This window comes from Schistocerca cancellata, chromosome 1 (genome assembly GCF_023864275.1).
Source record: "Schistocerca cancellata isolate TAMUIC-IGC-003103 chromosome 1, iqSchCanc2.1, whole genome shotgun sequence".
In the NCBI taxonomy this organism is placed as follows: Eukaryota; Metazoa; Arthropoda; class Insecta; order Orthoptera; family Acrididae; genus Schistocerca; species Schistocerca cancellata.
The window spans coordinates 1,147,277,087-1,147,296,917 of record NC_064626.1 but is presented as its reverse complement, the minus strand read 5'-3'; positions in this window follow the sequence as shown (position 1 = coordinate 1,147,296,917).

Sequence of the window (19,831 nt, the reverse complement as noted above, 5' to 3'; positions counted from 1 at the left end):
GATGTTTTTCCAGGCTGTGAGTCTTATAGCTGCCACAATATTAGCAGCATTGTCGCTAACATCACACACGAATGCCCCATTCCCTTATGACACGTCGCAGTTCTTCGGAGATTTTTTTCTGACGTGTACCTTTCGTCGTATTTAAAGCACCCTAGGAGGGTCTTTAACGTAGTGTGCTGTCACCGACAAATAACTCTCATTCGTGGTTGAGGTTCACCCATCCACTGTCAGCACAACCGCTTCCGCAGAATTAACTTTGACTCACACAATTTCTTTCATCATGGCGTACTGTTGTTGTTGTAGTGTATTGGAAATGGTATTCCGAGCTGGCATTCTGTGAGCACCATTCAGTTTGCCTACAAAAGTTTGGAAATGTTTGCTTTCCACTATGTTGAAGGGCAAATAATCCTTTACAACAGTCTCCAGAAGTGCGAAATCTATCTCCTGATTTATTTTGTTCGAAAGAGGTTTCGGAAAATACATAGGTAATTTTCCGTGATATTTATGTCTGCTGTCTGATAATGAAGTGATAGTGTTATTTTCTGGCACCGACTGCTGTTCGCTTCTGGCGGTTGCTGATGTTGGTTCCGGATTGTCCGGGTTATTTGTCCAAAAAATATCGGAAGATGGAGGAACAGGGGGCGCTAAGCGCCTGACTGACAATGACACTGTTGGATGCAGCACTCGAGCTAGATTAAATATATTTCCTCCTTTATATGAAATACACTTAGAACAACAGTTGCACTTTGCTTTCCCATCACCAAAATCGGCGAAGAAACCCCAAATTTCACTACTTTTACGCGATCGCGAGTTGCTAGCCATTGTGTAAGAGTGAACAGACACAAAAACTGATTTCCGAATAAAATAAAGAGGGATTTTACCTGAAATAGTACCAATGACTACAGGTGACAGTTAACGTTTTGAATTTGGAGGGTTATTATTCTCAACAAAAATAAAATCTACAGGAAAACTACTGAATGGTTATTATTCTCAACAAAAATAAAATCTACAGGAAAACTACGGAATAATTACTTAACGTACGTATATAGACCTTGTGACAATGGTAAACATACTCATTCTATTTTGGATTAAATTTTAAAAGGAACATATAATTCGACTGCATTTCGTTGGTAGCCCTAGTTTTCAGTCCATGAATACAACAAATAAGGTTTCACTTTGCAGATAATGATTTTTTTGGGCGCTTCATGAGAAAATGTCGAGCAAGATTAAATGTAATACCTTCTTTTTATGTGACAGGCTTCTCTGTTTATCTTTTCTTTGTCCCCTTCGACCATGCTCTGTTTAATTTAACTCAGACGCTGTAAGAGCGTAAAACGTTGTGTGCACGTTACTGCATAGTTCGGCCATCTGTTGGTAAAATTATGAAGTACTACGAAGCTTTATTGTACGGGCGAGGCGAAGCGACTGGGCAACTTCGCCAGGCTTCCGTACTTCATGAATGAACTACTTCATTTGAACGCTTCACGGCAAAGAGTGAAATGAATGAAGTGGTTCACGGGAATGAACGAGTTCGACCCATCTCTATTTACTACTGCCTCTCGGGCTGCATTTATATAGGTACCGGAGCGGACGGCCGAGGGAACATCTGTTGTCTACGGCTATCTGCATACTCCGCACGACCGCTTTCTCGGGCACATGAACTTTAGTAATACAGTTACAAATTACTTCAGAAACCTCTTAATTTTTATTTGTATTCAGTTAAGTCAGGGGCGGGCAGGAATCCTGCACGTGTGCGGTGCACTAGCACGCGAGCAGTTAACCAGGTGTTCTGCGTGCACACAGGGGCTAGCTGGCCACCCGCTTACCTCCCCTCCCCGCCATACCTTCTGTCCACTCCTTCCTCTATAATGCGTTTTGTTTTTCTAGCTTGCTTTATTGAATGATGGAATAAGGTTAGCAGGAGTGCTTGAAATAAATCATGGTTTGAAAGAGTATCTATTAACTACGATACGTTTTATTTAATTATCTCAGGTGGAGTTTACAATACGTTTAATATCTGGAACAAAATTTCTGCATACAGAAAAACGGAAACAGTTACGTAAATTTTCATCACTTATGTTTGCTCTTAACCGAGGCTTATTAATTCAGCAAATGGTTTTCCAGCTCTCACTATATTTAGCGCAATTTTATAGCTTGCACGTACCGCTGGGCTATTATTGTTGTCGTCCTGAAAAATTGAAAACAGTGCTCCATAAAATGTTAAATCAGTTAGATGAGAGACATGACGAGAGAAAGTCGCAGATCTCTCGTGACAACGGCAACTAGGACAGATGCGTCTAATATCGTCAGGTCGCTCTTCTGAAGCTCAGTCAATTTCCCCATCCGCTCAGAATCCGACAATAAATTGTATTCGTCCTTGTGAAATTTATTATAATGGCCTTCAATTCTAAACTTCCGCTGACCAGCGAGAATACTGCCACATATTAAACATTTCGAATTTTCACGTCTTTGCACAAAGAAAAAATGGTTCTCCCATTCCTTTTTAAAAGATAGCAAATCTCCACGTCTCCGTTTCCTCGATTCACTCTGCATTTTCCGGTTCTTGAAATACAACGTTCACTACGTAGTGGTCGCTTCGCATCAACGTCCGCAGCTTAGCCTTGTACTACACTGCCGCAACCTGCCGGCTGTCGCCACTGCCCCATTCGGCGATTGCACGCGAGCAGCACACATGCAGCGCTGTTCGCTCACGAGCCGCGTGCAACGTTTGCCCGCCCCTGAGTTAAGTTGTTTGAAATCACAGAAAAAGTTTCAGCTTGCTAGAATAAAAACTTTGCCTTCTAGAATTTTTATATTGGAACTTACGGTAGCCGGCTGTTGTGGCCGAGCGGTTCTAGGCGCTTCAGTCCGGAACCGCGCTGCTGCTACGGTCGCAGGTTCGAATCCTGCCTCGGGCATGGATGTGTGTGATGTCCTTAGGTTAGTTAGGTTTAAGTAGTTCTAAGTCTAGGGGACTGACGACCTCGGATGTTAAGTCCCATAGTTCTTAGAGCCATTTGAACCATTTGAATTAACGGTAGATCGTTACCTCTGAAACATATCATTATTAGAACTTATGTCAGCAGTTATTAATACTACAACTCTCAAATTTGGTATAGCTCTATCACTTGGTATGTTTTATCATCAACTTTAACCAAAATTCTCCATCATTAAAGTCACAGGTACTTAATCTATAACAATTGGCTACATTTTAGTGTCAAAATTGTTTTTTACTTAATTACTCAAAAACTATAAGAGGTAGCTCAGCCTGGTGTTTCATTTATTATTTCTGGGGTGAACTGAAGCATAAAATAAATTTCCATGTTTCTAAGTCCATTATTTAGCGCCTCTGATTTTTCCCAAAAACATGGATTCTGGTGTTAATTTTTGTTATATGGTTTTGGAAACTTGCACCACTTATTTATGAGATCTAACTGCATCTTCTGGCCAAATTCTGGCTTTCTATCTTCATTATTTAGCGCCATTTATTTTTCTCTTAAAACGGCATTTCTACGTAAACTGTTACGTGTAGAACATATTATAAGACTTGGTATTTGGAACGTTATAACACTAAACTATATTTTAACAAAGTTTTAAACATAAATTTTGATTTTTAATTTTATACTTAATTGAGGTGGAATACTTGCGCGCTACACGCGCACGCGTTAATAAAGGCCGGTTCCCACTAGGGCTGCCGCGCGTCAAAAACCGCGCGTCAGCGGCGTGGTTGCCATGGAAACGGCGTCAGCGGCGCGGCACGGCGGGCTCTGCGTCGCGGTTTGACCATATCGAACCGCTTCCGCTGCCGCGTGCCGCGCTCCAGGTCCGTGTCCCCAATCACAGAACACGCTGAGCGTGACGTCAGGTACGGAACCCCGGGCCACACAAACTTTCGCCGAACCGCTGGCGCGGACGCGGCGGCAGCTATGAAATACTTATGATCCGATTCCAAGGAAACTATTCGGCATAAAAATTTGATTCTTGGGCATGTTACAGCCTGATATCTTCTCTCGATAAAGGACCGACTTTCTTTTCGTTATTCTTCGTGGTTACTTGCTGTATCGCATTTACGTAAACCTTTACATGAAATTTTAATGAGTGTGCAGAGGTAAAAACGCATTGCGTGGACTTAGCGTACAGTTCATTTTAGGTAATACATTATTGCATATGAAATTTAGTCGACATATCGAAATTGTTTTTAAAGCTGAGAGCACATCGATAGCTATCACCGTTGTCGAGATATTGAATGATATGTCGGCGGACGGGCTGTGCGGTGACCGCGCGCGGGTTGCTCGCGACGCGACCGGTACTTCGTCCCGCTCGTCGTAAACCATGTGGTTGTATCAACCGCAAATTTCGTAAAAGGTTCAAGAAATCGAAACTTTTTTTTTTTTTTTTTTTTTTTTTTTTTTTTTTTTTTTGCAAACGATAACTTGTGAAAAGTCATGTATTTCGTTGCATGATAAATATCCTAAATCTGAAACTTCGGCGCAGATTAAAACTGTGTGCCCGACCGAGACTCGAACTCGAGACCTTTGCCTTTCGCGGGCAAGTGCTCTACCATCTGAGATACCGAAGCACGACTCACGCCCCGTACTCACAGCTTTACTTCTGTCAGTATCTTGTCTCCTACCTTCGAAACTTTACAGAAGCTCTTCTGCGAACCTTGCAGAACTAGCACTCATGAAAGAAAGGATACTGCGGAAACTTGGCTTAGCCACAGCCTGGGGGATGTTTCCAGAATGAGATTTTCACTCTGCAGCGGAGTGTGCGCTGATATGAAACTTCCTGGCAGATTAAAACTGTGTGCCCGACCGAGACTCGAACTCGGGACCTTTGCCTTTCACGGGCAAGTGCTCTACCATCTGAGCTACCAAAGCACAACTCACGCCCGGTACTCACAGCTTTACTTCTGCCAGTATCTTGTCTCCTACCTTACAAACTTTACAGAAGCTCTCCTGCGATCCTTGCAGAACGAGCACTCCTGAAAGAAGGGATACTGCGGAGATATGGCTTAGCCACAGACTGGGGAAGGTTTCCAGAATGAGATTTTCACTCTGCAGCGGAGTATGCGCTGATATGAAACTTCCTGGCAGATTAAAACTGTGTGCCAGTCCGAGTCGGGCGTGAGTCGTGCTTCGGTAGCTCAGATGGTAGAGCACTTGCCCGCGAAAGGCAAAGGTCCCGAGTTCGAGTCTCGGTCGGGCACACAGTTTTAATCTGCCACGAAGTTTCATATCAGCGCATACTCCGCTGCAGAGTGAAAATCGCATTCTGGAAACATCCCCCAGGCTGTGGCTAAGCTATGTCTCCGCAGTATCCTTTCTTTCAGGAGTGCTAGTTCTGCAAGGATCGCAGTGAGCTTCTGTAAAGTTTGCAAGGTAGGAGACGAGATACTGGCAGAAGTAAAGCTGTGAGTACCGGGTGTGAGTCGTGCTTCGGTAGCTCAGATGGTAGAGTACTTGCCCATGAAAGGCAAAGGTCCCGAGTTCGAGTCTCGGTCGGGCACACCGTTTTAATCTTCCAGGAAGTTTCATATCAGCGCACATTCCGTTGCAGAATGAAAATCTCATTCTGGAAATATTCTAAATCTGTTTATCTACCGAGATATGAAAGTAACTACAGTTTTTCAGAAGGTATAGATGAATTTTTTTAAACACCATTTAATGGCATGTGGAATGAAAAGTTAAACTGAGACTAATTTGCTGGTATGTCATAAGATGTAATTTGCTAAGTATCTACAGCTACTGATTATTTCCTTTGGTAAGTAACAAACGTTTTTTGTTTATCCAGTGTACTTTATTGGTTCAAGACGCGTTTCGCCTTTTACTTTAAGGCATCTTCGGTGGAATTTAGAATGATTCAGTTTTGTTTTGATATGTGATACTTGCAGATTATAAAACAGTTCACATCCTTTTTTACGTGAATGACTGATTACTTACAGTGAATCGAGTTTTTGGCGGACATGTACGTATCCCCTCACCTGGTCACATGCTGGAGGTTGAACTAAAAGTTAGATTATGGAACATAAGCACATTTTCATGTTTGCTCTGTTTTCTTCTGCCACTAGCAGTAGACGTTTTACCGAAAACTGTGATTTGAAGTCGTAACCACAGTGTGTTCACCTCATGTCCCTTCCTGTCTGATTTGTTTATGTACATGTTGCCAACCTGCAGAAATATATGCTGAAAACTAATGTTTGTTTATTTTTGTTCTCCTTAAAACTGCATGTGGGTGTTGGATAGCCAGTGATAGTTATAGAAAGTTGAAAGTGAATCCAGTAGTTGTCAAACAGTGGTTAAAAGGTTTGGTGTTCAGCTGATTTCAGTTTTGGTTTAAATGTATTGTGGAGGAGTGCATGGAAGACTAAATTCACTGCTTACATTAATAGATAAAATAGTAGAATAGCATTTCAACAGATGATTATTATCAGAATACTATCACCCAACCCCTTTGTCCTCACTCTTTGGAGCCTCATAATATGTCCTGTCAACTTACCCCTCTTGTAGTCAAAGTTGTGCCGTAATTTCCTCTTCCTCCTTTATTTAATTCCATACCTCTTCTTTAGTTACATGATCCTCATATCTAATCTTCAGCATTGTTATTGATCACCACGTTTTGAAAGCGTCCATTGTCTTCTTGACAGAACTGTTCATTGTCCATGTTTCACTTACATTCAAGGCTGCACTCCCCACAAACACCTTTGTAAAATAGTATCCAACCATTAGAATTTATATTCGGTGTGAACAAATTTTCTTTTTCAGAACGCTTTTCTTGCTATTGACAATCTTCAGTCAGGTTTGCGTCTGCACCAGGAAATGCCTTACAATTTAAAATCTGGTTTCGAAAACTCTGTTCCAAATATATATTATTCTTTTGTGATTCTTAAGCAAGGTGTTGGCGATGATTACATTATGCTCTGTGGGAAATTCTATCTGGTGGCTTCCACTTTCATCCCTTCCACCTAGCCTTTGTGTTCTTACTGTTTTCGTGTACCTGCTACCGTATCACATTTTAAATTTTTGTCTCGCTTAACTATCTGAATAATCTCTTTTATCGTACATTGTTTCAATGTGTTAGGAGATAGTGAACAATCATGAACGGTAGCTATGAAATCTGTTTATGTTGAAATGAGAAAACATGAATAATGAAATATGTGAAGAAAAGGAAAAATTGGTATGTGTTAACCCAACTTCGTTTATACTTCATGTAGGTGTAAGATATAGTTATTCAAACACACCGGTCGTTTCGGTGGGTCCCACCCCGTACCTCAGTGGCTGTCCGTCATGGGCTACCGCTAGCGTCTGCCGCTTCCAGATGGGAACGCCAATTCCGCGAGCCGCCGTGTCAAAGCGGAAAACGCTTACCGCTGCCGTTGCCGCACAACGTGCTGCCGCGCTCTAGTGGGAACCGACCTTTAAGGTGACGTAGGTGACGTGGCGCTACTAGCAGTGATCTGGGGTAAGTCCCGACACACTCGCTCGCCTCTGTATCTCACACATGCTACAGCGTTTGCTTTGCTCCAGTGTGCTTAAACATAATCAAAACGAACTACGCGACTGTGAGAGTAACCCAAGACACATCGAGGAATTTTTCCATTTCTCAAACTACATGGCCCCCGACCATTCCCACGTTTACATACTTTTAATGCCTGGTTGTTCTATTTAACACATTTTAGAAATTTCCACTGACTAAAAGAGTGATTTGCAATTTTACCGATTCGAAACGACATAATGAACAGAGTCCATTAATTTTGCACTATTCGCCGGTTCTATGCAGAACTTTCTCATTTTTTATCTAAGTAATCCATCAAATTTCAACACACTTCGATTCTCTTCTTTTCTAGTTTTTCTACAGCTCTCGTGGTCGTGCGGTAGCGTTCTCGCTTCCCACGCCCGGGTTCCCGGGTTCGATTCCCGGCGGGGTCAGGGATTTTCTCTGCCTCGTGATGGCTGGGTGTTGTGTGCTGTCCTTAGGTTAGTTAGGTTTAAGTAGTTCTAAGTTCTAGGGGACTGATGACCATAGATGTTAAGTCCCATAGTGCTCAGAGCCATTTGAACCATTTTTTTTTCCTACAGCTCTTGATTCACTTTCGTACAATGCGCTGCTCGAAACATACACTCTCAGAAATGTCTTTCTCAAATTAAAGCCGATGTTTGATACTAGTAGACCTCTCTTGGCCAGGGTTCAAATGGCTCTGAGCACTATGCTACTTAACTCCTGAGGTCGTCAGTCGCCTAGAACTTAGAACTAATTAAACCTAACTAACCTAAGGACATCACACACATCCATGCCCGAGGCAGGATTCGAACCTGCGACCGTAGCGGTCGCTCGGCTCCAGACTGCAGCGCCTAGGACCACATGGCCACTCCGGACGGCTCTTGGCCAGGAATGCCCTTCTTGCCTGTGATAGGCTGCTTGTTATGTCCTTGCTTCTTCTGTCATGGGTTATTTTACTTCCTAGGTAGTGGGTTTCTTTAACTTCGTCTACTCCGCAGTCACCAGTTTTAATGTTAGGTTTCGTGTTATTCTCATTTCGGCTACTTCTCATTACTTTCATCTTTCTTCTGTTTACTCTCAATCCATGTTCTATACTCAGTATGCTCTTCACTCCACTCAACACATTCCGTAATTCTTCTTCACCTTTACTGAGGGCTGAGATGTCATCAGCAATACTCATCATGTATATGCTTTCGCCCTTAAGTGAAATCAAATTCCTGAACCCTTCTTTTATTTCCCTTTTTGCATCTTCGAAGCACGCCACCTAATATCCTTTCTAATCTGAGCATTTCGTCCGTGGTCTTCCATTCTTTTTGTTCAACAGTCAGTGACGCTCAACAACAGCAGACCGTGGCGGCGGCAATTTTCTCTAAATCTAGGTACTCGTGGTATGCGCTGGAACAGCGAGACGTGAAATATTCACGTGACATGACAATCAGTTCCGTTTGCTATGGTGGTAGCAGCAGTGTCTCTCGAACACGAGAGTTGTCTCTTGCACTCGAGTGTATTTCAATATCACGGAAGTGTTCCAGTTCCCATATCTTCACCCCTCCCCCCTTCCTCAGTCGCATTCAATGATGCGATGTCTTTTGACCAGTTGGTTGCAATTCTTGGGTGTGGGAAGGGACATCAGTATTTAGCCTGCAGGGGAAGAGACATGTAGAAATGAAGATTCTGTCCTGAAGACTAAACAAAATTGTCCTTGACTAAGCTTGAAACTTTTCCACAGTGTGTCATGAAGAGACTGTATGTACTGATCCCTCATATGGATGGATTTGTTTATCATTTATTTATGATAAGCTACCTAAGTTTCATCATCTAGCCCAACACAATCGACCTCTGAAGACTTGTGGTAAAGTTAGACGAAATGCGAGTGCCTCCAGCTATGAAAGAACAAATTTTCTTCGATTCTCATATGACTTTCATCTTCGCTTTCTGGATAATCTGCAAAAAAGCAAAAATATGCAATAGTCAGCCAGAAAATTATGAACACCGACTTACCATCGATATAAACCCGTCCAGGATAGCAGCGTCATCTGGTGAGGAATGACTGCTAGCCAGACACATGCACTGTGTATGTAGTGTCAGTGAGCATGTTGTCCGTGTGTAGAATGGGGGAGGCACACGATCTATCTGAGTCTGATGGAAGGCTGATTGTGATGGCCCGGAGTCTCGGCACGAGCGTTTTGGAAACTGCACGACTTGTCGGGTGTTCGAGGAGTGCTGTGGTGAGTGTCTTCAGAAAGTGGCGAAACCGAAGTGAAACCACGTCCAGAAGTCGTGGGGTTGGGCGGCCACCCCTCATTACAGACGTCGGACGTCGTAGGCTGGGCAGACTGGTAAAACAGGACAGGCGGCCAACTGTGGCGCAACTAACATTCGACATTAAAGCTGGGCAGAGTACAAGTGTATCTGAACACACAGTGCACTGAGCACTCCTAACGATGGGCGTCCGCAGCAGACGACCCATAAATGTGCCAATGTTAACACCACGACATGAGCAACTACGACCGAAATGGGCACTTGACCACGGGCACTGAAAGTTGCCGCAGTGGCAGAGCGTTGCATGGTCTGATGAATCCCAATACGTCATCATCAGCGCGCGAATCCGTCCCCTTCCAGGCGAACAGCTCCTTGACACCTATGCTTCGGGACGGAGACAAGCTGGCGGCGGCTACATAATGCTCTGGCAAACATTCACCTGGGTATCCATGGGTCCAGTGGAGCTCCTGCAAGGCACCATGATGGCCAAGGAGTATCGTATACTAGTTGCAGACCATGAACACACCTCATGACGATAATGTTTCCCGACGGCAGTGGCATTTTTCATGCAAGATGACGGCGACAGGAAATTTAAAAATGCAAAATGGTGGCGGTGGAAAATTTAAAAAAGCCACGATGGAGATGTTGCGAAATTTAAAAATCTAATATCGAGGAACTAGTTCAGTTGTACTTCACACCCTCTCCTCTCCTCTACACACTCCCGTCTCCAGCCATTCACAGCGTAGTATTTTGTCAGTCATGACGCAGCCAATCACAGCCTAGTATTTTAACATCATTTAAAATGAAACAGCCAATCACACTGTAGCTGCCTGATTTCGTAAGTTTTACTTCAGTTGTGTAAAAATGCCACCGTATTCCAAGATGTCTGTCAGTACTACGGTATTTCCAAAAACATTATGTAACCTTCTGTTGACCTGGGTAAAAATGACGTCGCGTTCAACGGTATGTGCCTCTGATTTGAAAAATGGTGTCATTTTAAAGATATTTGTCAATACTACAGTATTTCCATATTGAAAAAAACCTAAGCTTCAGTTGAACTGGCATGGTTTGGATGGGAATATTTTAATAAATCTAACGCAGAAATAATGTGATATTTAATTACCAATATTCACTTTTCCGCATAATCATCAGCCAATTGGATACATTTCTGCCAAAGATGAACAAGTTTTCTGAAATCGTCACGGAAGAAGTCGACACTCTGTTTCCACAACCACAGTCTCACGGTTCTCTCAACGTCTTCATCAGAAGCATAATGATGTCCCCGCAGATCGTCTTTCATTACCAAAAACAGCTGGAAGTCAGACGGTGCTAAATCAGGATTGTATGCAGGATGCCGTCTGGTGGTGAGATTCAGTCTCTGAAGTTCTGCTGTGGTGACACGTGAAGTGTGGCCAAGCAATGCAGTAATGTGGCCTACACGTTCTTGTGAAATGTCGAGTGTGCTTGCAGTTTATCTCTGAATGATACGACAATCGTCCTGAATCAATTTGTCAACATTTTGCTTGTGAAACTCGGTGGTTGCTATCACAGGACGTCCAACTCTTTGTTTGTCACGCAGGTCAGATGTTCCCGCCTCAACACCTTTAAACTTAGTCGCCCAACGACACTCAGTACTCACATCAACACAATCACCATAAACTGCTTTCATTCTCTGATGAATCTCCTTTGGAGTGACACCTTGTGATGTCAAGAATTCAATGACAGCACATTGCTTACATCGCATTGACCGACCGTCTGCGCAGGGTTCCATACTTTACACTGTAACAACACAACCGTTCAATGCTAAGGCTTCCCGCCAACTGGAGGTGTAGAGAAGAGGCTACGGAACAAGCCAGTACCTGCCGCATACCAATGCTGAGAACTGTTGAAGAGTTACGAATGTGGAAGCATTACTTTTTAGTGAACTCTCGTACGCTTGACATTATTATATTCTGGGGGCGATCTATATTGATAAGAAAATAGAAGTAACAAACTTGTAACTGCCACGATGTCTTTAGTACAGCGTTTGTTCACATTATCGGTTTCGGAAAACTATGTTGCCATAATCTGAATAAATGCTCTGCTAAAGCGCTGGTGGCATTTTGAAGTTTGTCACTTCTATATTCATCATTTTACAAGGTTAAGATGTCGAACGCTCAAAAGGAAGCGTGAGCCGCAATTATTTTAGCTGCAGCTGATAAGCAACAGAAAACAACGAAAATGGGGCAATGCATCCGAGAATGGTTGAAAAAGAAGCTACTTGTCTTATGTTAATTTACTGACTAAATTCTTAACCACGGAAACAAATGTTAATTTACTGACTAAATTCTTAACCACGGAAACAAAAGAAGTCAAACCATTTTTGTATGAGTACTTCAAAGACGACGTAAAATAGAAAAGCAAATTTCGTCACTGGGAAAGGCAATCGCAGTCGACGAAATTACGTGTAAATGCCATTTCTGGCAACAGGCAGGTCATTCGAATGCTTGAAATTTATTGCTGCAATATCATCAAATACAATTAGCGAAAGTGTTATTGAAATCTGTGAAGTAATTATATCTGTACTGCAATGATATGCGCAGGTAATTAACGTAAATAATGAGACGAGGCTGATATGTGTTTCTTAGCCACTGGATATACAGTCCTACTGTGTTTCCAAATTAAAGAAGAAAGCAATGCCGCAGAGAATACTCGACTGATCACTGTAAAGTGATAAATACAACTTCTCCGTAGTCCTTTTAAAAGTGTTTTCTGTTAAAAAGACCACTACCCATATCGAATCTGGGAGATATGCTCAAAGACCAACTGATAACATGAAAAGTGCACATTAGCGCTGTGTGGCCGGTTCATGAAGCTCTGCCAACACCTGAATGTCAAATAATGTCAATCCGCCAATGCTCGACCCTACACGCTCAATAAAGATTGAGATTTTTATGGGCCATCAGTACTGCGCTTCAATATTTCTGGTATTGACAATACGTCAATACGCGCCGTCAGACGATCAATATAATGACGGATTGACAATATTATTGAACGTGTGAGGCCCCTTTTCTTGCGTGTAATGCAAAGCAATGTTAACAGTGGCCGTTTTGAGGTATGATGCTCTGTCGACACCTGATTTTAAGTGACTGAACTGCTAACATAACCACAACCTCGTTATTATGCAATGTTTCCGAGGAGACAAGAAGTTGGAGCAGAACTATTCATCATGCTCACTTTATTCGCAGCGATTAATGGAAGCTCTGCGAGCAAACTCAAGAGAGAAATCAGCGCCAAAAGAAATTGCAGTTTCTCGCTTTCATGGGTTACGTGGAACTATCCTCACGCTGGCTTTAGGAGCTGACACATTACACATTATAGGCCACACAGGCATGGCGCATAGAGATAACGCAAACTGTTTAAAAGTAAGGAAACTTTTTTTGTGTACATACCTCCACCGATTGCTAGCTGCAGGCAGCTGCACTGTCCAAAAGAGGGTGGAGACCATCGCGTCAGAATTGCACGAACTTCCCGAAGTGGATGAGCAGATGGAAATAATATTAAGTTCCGTAACACTTTCTTCGAGAAGACCTTTATTATTCCACGCTTTGTCAATTACTGGCTTCGTATGCATGACGACAACTCTCCAGTTCGTTTCGCTGACAGTTTCCAGGCCCTGGACAGTCACTTTCTCAATTTTACTCACAATAAAGTTTTAATTTTCGCGAGCAACTGTTTCACTTGAGCCCAAGTAAGTTCAATAATGTTAAAGTGGCAGTGATTAGGTGGTAGTCTTATGACTCTATGTCCATATAAGTTATCTCGTCGATAACATAGGTTGGAAACTGTGGCTTGTGAAATGACAAGAGTTCTAATAATTCTGATTTTTTCAGTTAATCATTTCCACTAACTCTGTGTTGTCGTAACCACTGAATAATGCCTTCCTTTTGGGAGGACAGGGTTGGAGTCTTATCCTTTAAAACTGAATGGTATGGGGCATTGCCGATAATAATTACTGACGGATTTTCTAAACTTGATAACAACGCGTTTTCGAACCAATTTAAATATGTTTCATGATTCATTTCCTCATAGTACTCTGATGTTTTCTTGGATCTGAAAAGCAGTTGACAGGCGGGGAAAAAGCTGTGACAGGTACCAGCATGCAAAAGAATGATTTTACCACCTTTTCCTGTGGGGAGTGCCATACCTTCTCCTCTGTCGTCACACCGACAGTGTGACATGCATTCACCCATGTTTCATTGATTCAAACAATGTCCTCGAAATTAACATCTTTCATTTCACCTAAAAATCTGCATCGCCGTGCGACTATGTCTTCTTGTTCCGTCAATATTTTTGTATTTCAAGTCGAGACTCCCAAAGACGATCGGCTGCCTTCAAAAAGTTCGCGCACACACAGTGTTGTATGAAGCTTATCTAATGTAGGCCAATTTCTTTTATGATAATAATTGTGTATGTGACGCCGGATCGGGTCTTGTGCGAAAGCATTCAGATTTGCTAACCGTTTCTGCATACTTCTTTCCTTGCCCGGCATATGAAGACAAGAGGGTCGTGCTTCGCATCTTTCATTCCAGTATTTCTCTCTACTACAATCGGTTCTCTAACCTTAACCGCGGCTGCTGTTCGTGCTACTACTTTGGAAACCGCTAAGAGAGGGCCCCCATTTTCCGCCTCCCTCCCAAAGTATTCCATTACATTGCATACCAGTTGTCGTGATTGGCCTAAACGCAATTCCTTGCCCGGCTTTCTTTTCTGATGTTTCTGCATCCCGGTTCCTGGGTCTGCCCCTTTTCTTTTAGGATTTCATCAGACGTGATAAACCACACGAGAAACACACGCACAACGATGGTAACGGAATACGCATGTTTTATACACAGCACTAGCCAAACAATGGAAGTCAACTGAGCATTTGTTGCGGCAGTTTGGCAACGGCATACGGTTCGGCCATGACGTTGAGCACTCTCATTGGAGGAAAGCAGCTCCAGTCCGTGAAGCTATAGTGAGCTTTCCGCGTAGGTCTTGCAACGTGTTTTTCACCATAAAGGGATGAAGCCCAACAAAATTACATGTGTCCAAAAACAGAAAGAGAAAAATAAGGCAAAACGTATGAATTACAGTACATGTCTATGTTACACAATTGAGAGTTGAATGTTGGATCCACTGCTGTATTTCACGAATAATGAAACCTCCTTCCCTCTGACAGAACGTGTGAACCCCCAGAATACCAGACACTAGTCAGCTAATAATCCCTATTAAATTAATGAGGAACATCTCCACGGTGAAATAATCGGGTTGTGGTATCGTGGGTCCCATATTTTTTTTGAAACGATGGTGAACCCTGTCGTGTATAAGCAAATCTTTGAGGAATTTTACGCACAGTTCACCCCCCCCCCCCCCCCAGCCATGGACTTACGTATGCTGTATTTGAGCAGGATGGGGCGGTCTGTCACACTTCCCGCGAGTCAGTCTCACGAATTCGTGAAAGATTCAATGAAGAAAGGATTGACAGCAAAGGACTGTGGCCCCTGCGTTCGCCAGACCAAACCACTTACGACTTTCATGTTTTATCTGTGCGGCAGCCTGAACGGGAAAGTGTACATAATAACATCAGAAGACTTGAAGCACAAAATTCGTAATGAAATTTTGAGAATGGACGCGGCAGAGTTGTGTAAAGTGTACATTAACACGTTAGCGCGCGCGCAAAAGTGCATTGGAGCACAAGGAGGTGATTCTCAGCACATAATTTAAGGTAAAAGATAATTCAGCAAATATAGACTTGTGAATTACTTATATGTTATTTCTTAATTATCTAATTAATACTTGTTTAGCTATTTGTTGTTGTATCTGCTCGTGGCGGGCTACAATTCGTGCATAACTGTCAAGCAGTCTACTTGGGGCAGGTTTTTCATGCGCCACCCTGTATAACACGCTAAGAACACGACTTAATATCGACAATCAATTTTTAGAAACGTCTTCGAAACTCAGAAACGTGAAGACACACAAAGTTATGTACCTCAGTTTCGTCTTAACAAATCTCGCCAGCGCAATACTTCCCTCCACGAAATAATTACACAGCATCATCTTTTGTACATCACTGGACAAGGCTAACGTTGAAAATAAAAATCATAAATCTCTCCTTCGGAAATAGGTAACGCAATCACGGTTTCAACAAATACCGAACACTAGGAATCTTCCGAGAGGGTGTGCGACCGACTCGAAGAAATAGTGAGTTCCATTCTTCCAAGCAACTCGTGAAGTGAGCAGGTTACGTACATGTCGCAGCAGTCTCTTGTATCACAGTTAATGCGCGTAATTTCACTCTCCGAGTCACTCAGCCTTATTGCATTTCCATTGCCTGTTTGCCCAGGGAAACACACATAACTTCTACCTTCGGAAGCCGTTGTATTATCTTCTAATCAAATTACCTACCTGTGGAGTATCGTTTCAGTCATGCAGCTGGATTCGTGATCTCCTGTCGCAAAGGGCACAGTTTGTAGTAAGTGACACAAAGTCATCTAGTGATAATAGGCAATCTGCTGTTGTTAATCTATGTAAATCTTTAAGAGACAATCTTAGATGGTTGTCAGATGATGCCATGGTTTTGCTATCCAGTAATCAGACGATCAAAACCAAGTGCAATATGATTTAGACAAAGATATCTGTACGGTGCGAAAAGTGGCAATCGACTTTAAGCAAAAAATACAAGGTCTTCTTTCTATTATCACGAGTTAGGGTGAGGCCGGGGGAGGTGGGGGTGAGTCAAGGATATAACAGTTGAGTGGGGATGGTAATCATTAAAACAAAGGCGTTTTTTGGTGGTTTTGCGAAATTCCGACCATCAGCTTCCTCCCATCTACATCGGGAAAATGGCCAGGAAAATCAGAGCTCCCGTGGGCAGATTTCTCACGTGCTGCTCGAGAGTGGGACGGTTAAGAAATATTCTGTTCCATTGGATGGTATTTTGTAACCTCCACAAAGTTACTATGATGCACCTGCTCGTCATATTACATTTTATTCCGTCTCAAGATACTCGCCTTTAAAAAGCTGTACATTTCTGCGTGGGTTTGCGGTGTCTGCTAAGCCAGAGCGATTGCCCGTCTGATCTCGCATGCCGGGGCTCGAAGCCTGAGGAGCGCTCGCTTGGCTTACCATGGCGCGCTCGTGGCTTAAACAGCGGTATTTAATTTTTACCGCGAAACTGTGGTTATTGCCAGTCAATGTAACCATGCAGCATAGAGGAGAAGAGGCAACACGTGCATTTGAGTTCCTTGACTGCTCATAACTTCGAGGTCTTGAAATATGGAAGCAAAATATGATGACAGCACATAGGTGCAGAAACAACACGTGCATTTGAGATTGCATTACATTTTCCTTGATTATCTATGCCGTGAGGCCCACATATTTTTGAGTTCATGATTCCTGTTCCTTGAAATGTGTGAGCGAAGTTTGATGCGTATATCGATAAAACAGGACGTGCTGCGGCTGACTAATTGCTTTTTTGCCTGTAGGAAAAGGTTTGAACACATCAGAACGAGACTGTAAAAGGTGGGAGGAACTTGCTGACTATACGTTTCACGCATGTGCGTTTTAAGCGAGATAAGACAATTCCTCGAATGTGCATGCACAGACTCTCCCCCTTATCCAGGCAGTGGGCTGCCACTAGGAGCACGACATTAACGTTGTGGTATCATAGCCGTCGATGCTGTTCAACGCTCTGCTTTCTAGGACACACATGCAATAGAAAAAAATATGTAAGTCTGATACACATGTATTACTGTTAATAGTCTTACAAAGAAAAAAAAAGTTCAAATGTGTGTGAAATCTTATGGGACGTAGCTGCTAAGGTCATCAGTCCCTAAGCTTACACACTACTTAACCTAAATTATCCTAAGGACAAACACACACACCCATGCCCGAGGGGATCAGCCTCACAGTCCATGACTGCAGCGCGGGAGACTGCTCGTCTAATCCCGCGCGGCACATCAATGAAAGATGCTCACAATAGTTTCCGCAACGAAACTTGATCTCGAAGCCGGGCAGAAAATCCAAACAGATTCTCGTCGTATGTAAAGTATGCTAGTGGAAAGACACAGACAAGCCTTCTCTGTGCGATAGCAATGGAAATACTGTACTATCAACGACAGTGTTGCGAAAGCAAAGTTACTACACACAGCCTTTCGCAATTCCTTCACGAAAAACAACGAAGTAAATATTCTAATAAGTAAATATTTAGAAAAGATATCTGTATGATGCTGAAATTGGCAATTGACCCTATATAACGAAAAGTGTGAGGTCATCCACATGAGTGCTAAAAGGAATCCGTTACACTTCGGTTCACAATAAATCAGTCTGATGTAAATGCCGTGAATTCGACTAAATACTTAGGAATTATAATTATGAACAATTTAAATTGGAAAGAACACGTAGAAAATGTTGTGGGGAAGGCAAACCAAAGACTGCGTTTTATTGCCAGGACACTTAGAAAACGTAAGAGATCTGCTAAAGAGACTGCCTATACACGCTTGTCCGCCCTCTTTCGGAGTACCGCTGCGCGGTCTAGGATCCTTGCCAGATAAGGAAGGAGGAGGAGGAAGTTAGTGCTTAACGTCCCGTCGACTACGAGGTCATTAGAGACGGAGCACAAGCTCGAATTAGGGAAGGATGGGGAAGGAATTCGGCCGTGCCCTTTCAAAGGAACCATCCCGGCATTTGCCTGAAGTGACGTAGGGAAATCACGGAAAACCTAAATCAGGAGGGCCGGACGCGGGATTGAACCGTCGTCCTCCCGAATGCGAGTCCAGTGTGCTAACCACTGCGCCACCTCGCTCGGTCCTTGCCAGATAGGATTAACAGAGTATATCGAGAAAGTTCAACGAAGAGCAGCACGTTTTGTATTATCGCGAAACAGGAGAGAGAGTGTCACTGACATGATACAGGATTTGGGATGGACACCATTAAAACAAAGGCGTTTTTCGTTGCGGCGGAATCTTCTCGCAAAATTTCAGTCACCAACTTTCTCCTCCGAATGTGAAAATATTTTGTTGACGCCGAGATACACAGGGAGAAACGATCATCATAATAAAATAATGGAAATCAGAGCTCCCACGGAAAGATATAGATGTTCGCGTTTTCGCGCACTGTTCGAGAGTGGAATAATAAAGAATTATGGCGAAGGTGGTTCGATAGATGCAGATGTAGGCTGAACATCGTGGACATCTTCGTCGACTTTGACACTAAGCTAGTAATATCATTGTATTACTGAATGTATCAAGTTCGCAGTAATGAGTGAACCGCCACCAAAACGCGTGAATTTAGATACAAGCAATAATCTTGAATGGTTTGCTGTAGTGCTGAGTCGAATATGCACTGCTGTGGTAGCTAATCAGGTTGAGTTTAAATAACGTAGACATTTCTGAGAACGCAGTTCGTCTGATTAACGAACCCCTTAAAATCAGTTTTTTCTTAGTCTGCAAGTTTCTGAACACTGAATAAATTTTCAACTGCGAAGATCGCTAAAATCATTTATTCATATAGATGACCGATTTCGCCAATTCTCTGTAACCATCTTCGAATCTGTGTTTACATCATTACATTATCTCCTCCTTCAGTACAGTAAGCGGTGCTACACAATATACAGGGTGGCGCAAAAGTCACAGGGCACTGATTTAAACAAAAGATTGAATTTATGTTTCATTACAGATACAAACAAAACGTACAATTATTTTTTATGTTCAGACTGTTTTCCGTCGTCATTAATACATCTTTGAATTCTTTTTGTAACGCTTTTACATACTCTATGGCATAGTGTGGTACCACAGTCCTAATCATGAAATGCGTTGTGTATGCATTTTTTTACTTCTACATCTACATCTACATCCATACTCCGCAAGCCACCTGACGGTGTGTGGCGGAGGGTACCTTGAGTACCTCTATCGGTTCTCCCTTCTATTCCAGTCTCATATTGTTCGTGGAAAGAAGGATTGTCGGTATGCCTCTGTGTGGGCTCTAATCTCTCTGATTTTATCCTCATGGTCTCTTCGCGAGATATACGTAGGAGGGAGCAATATATTGC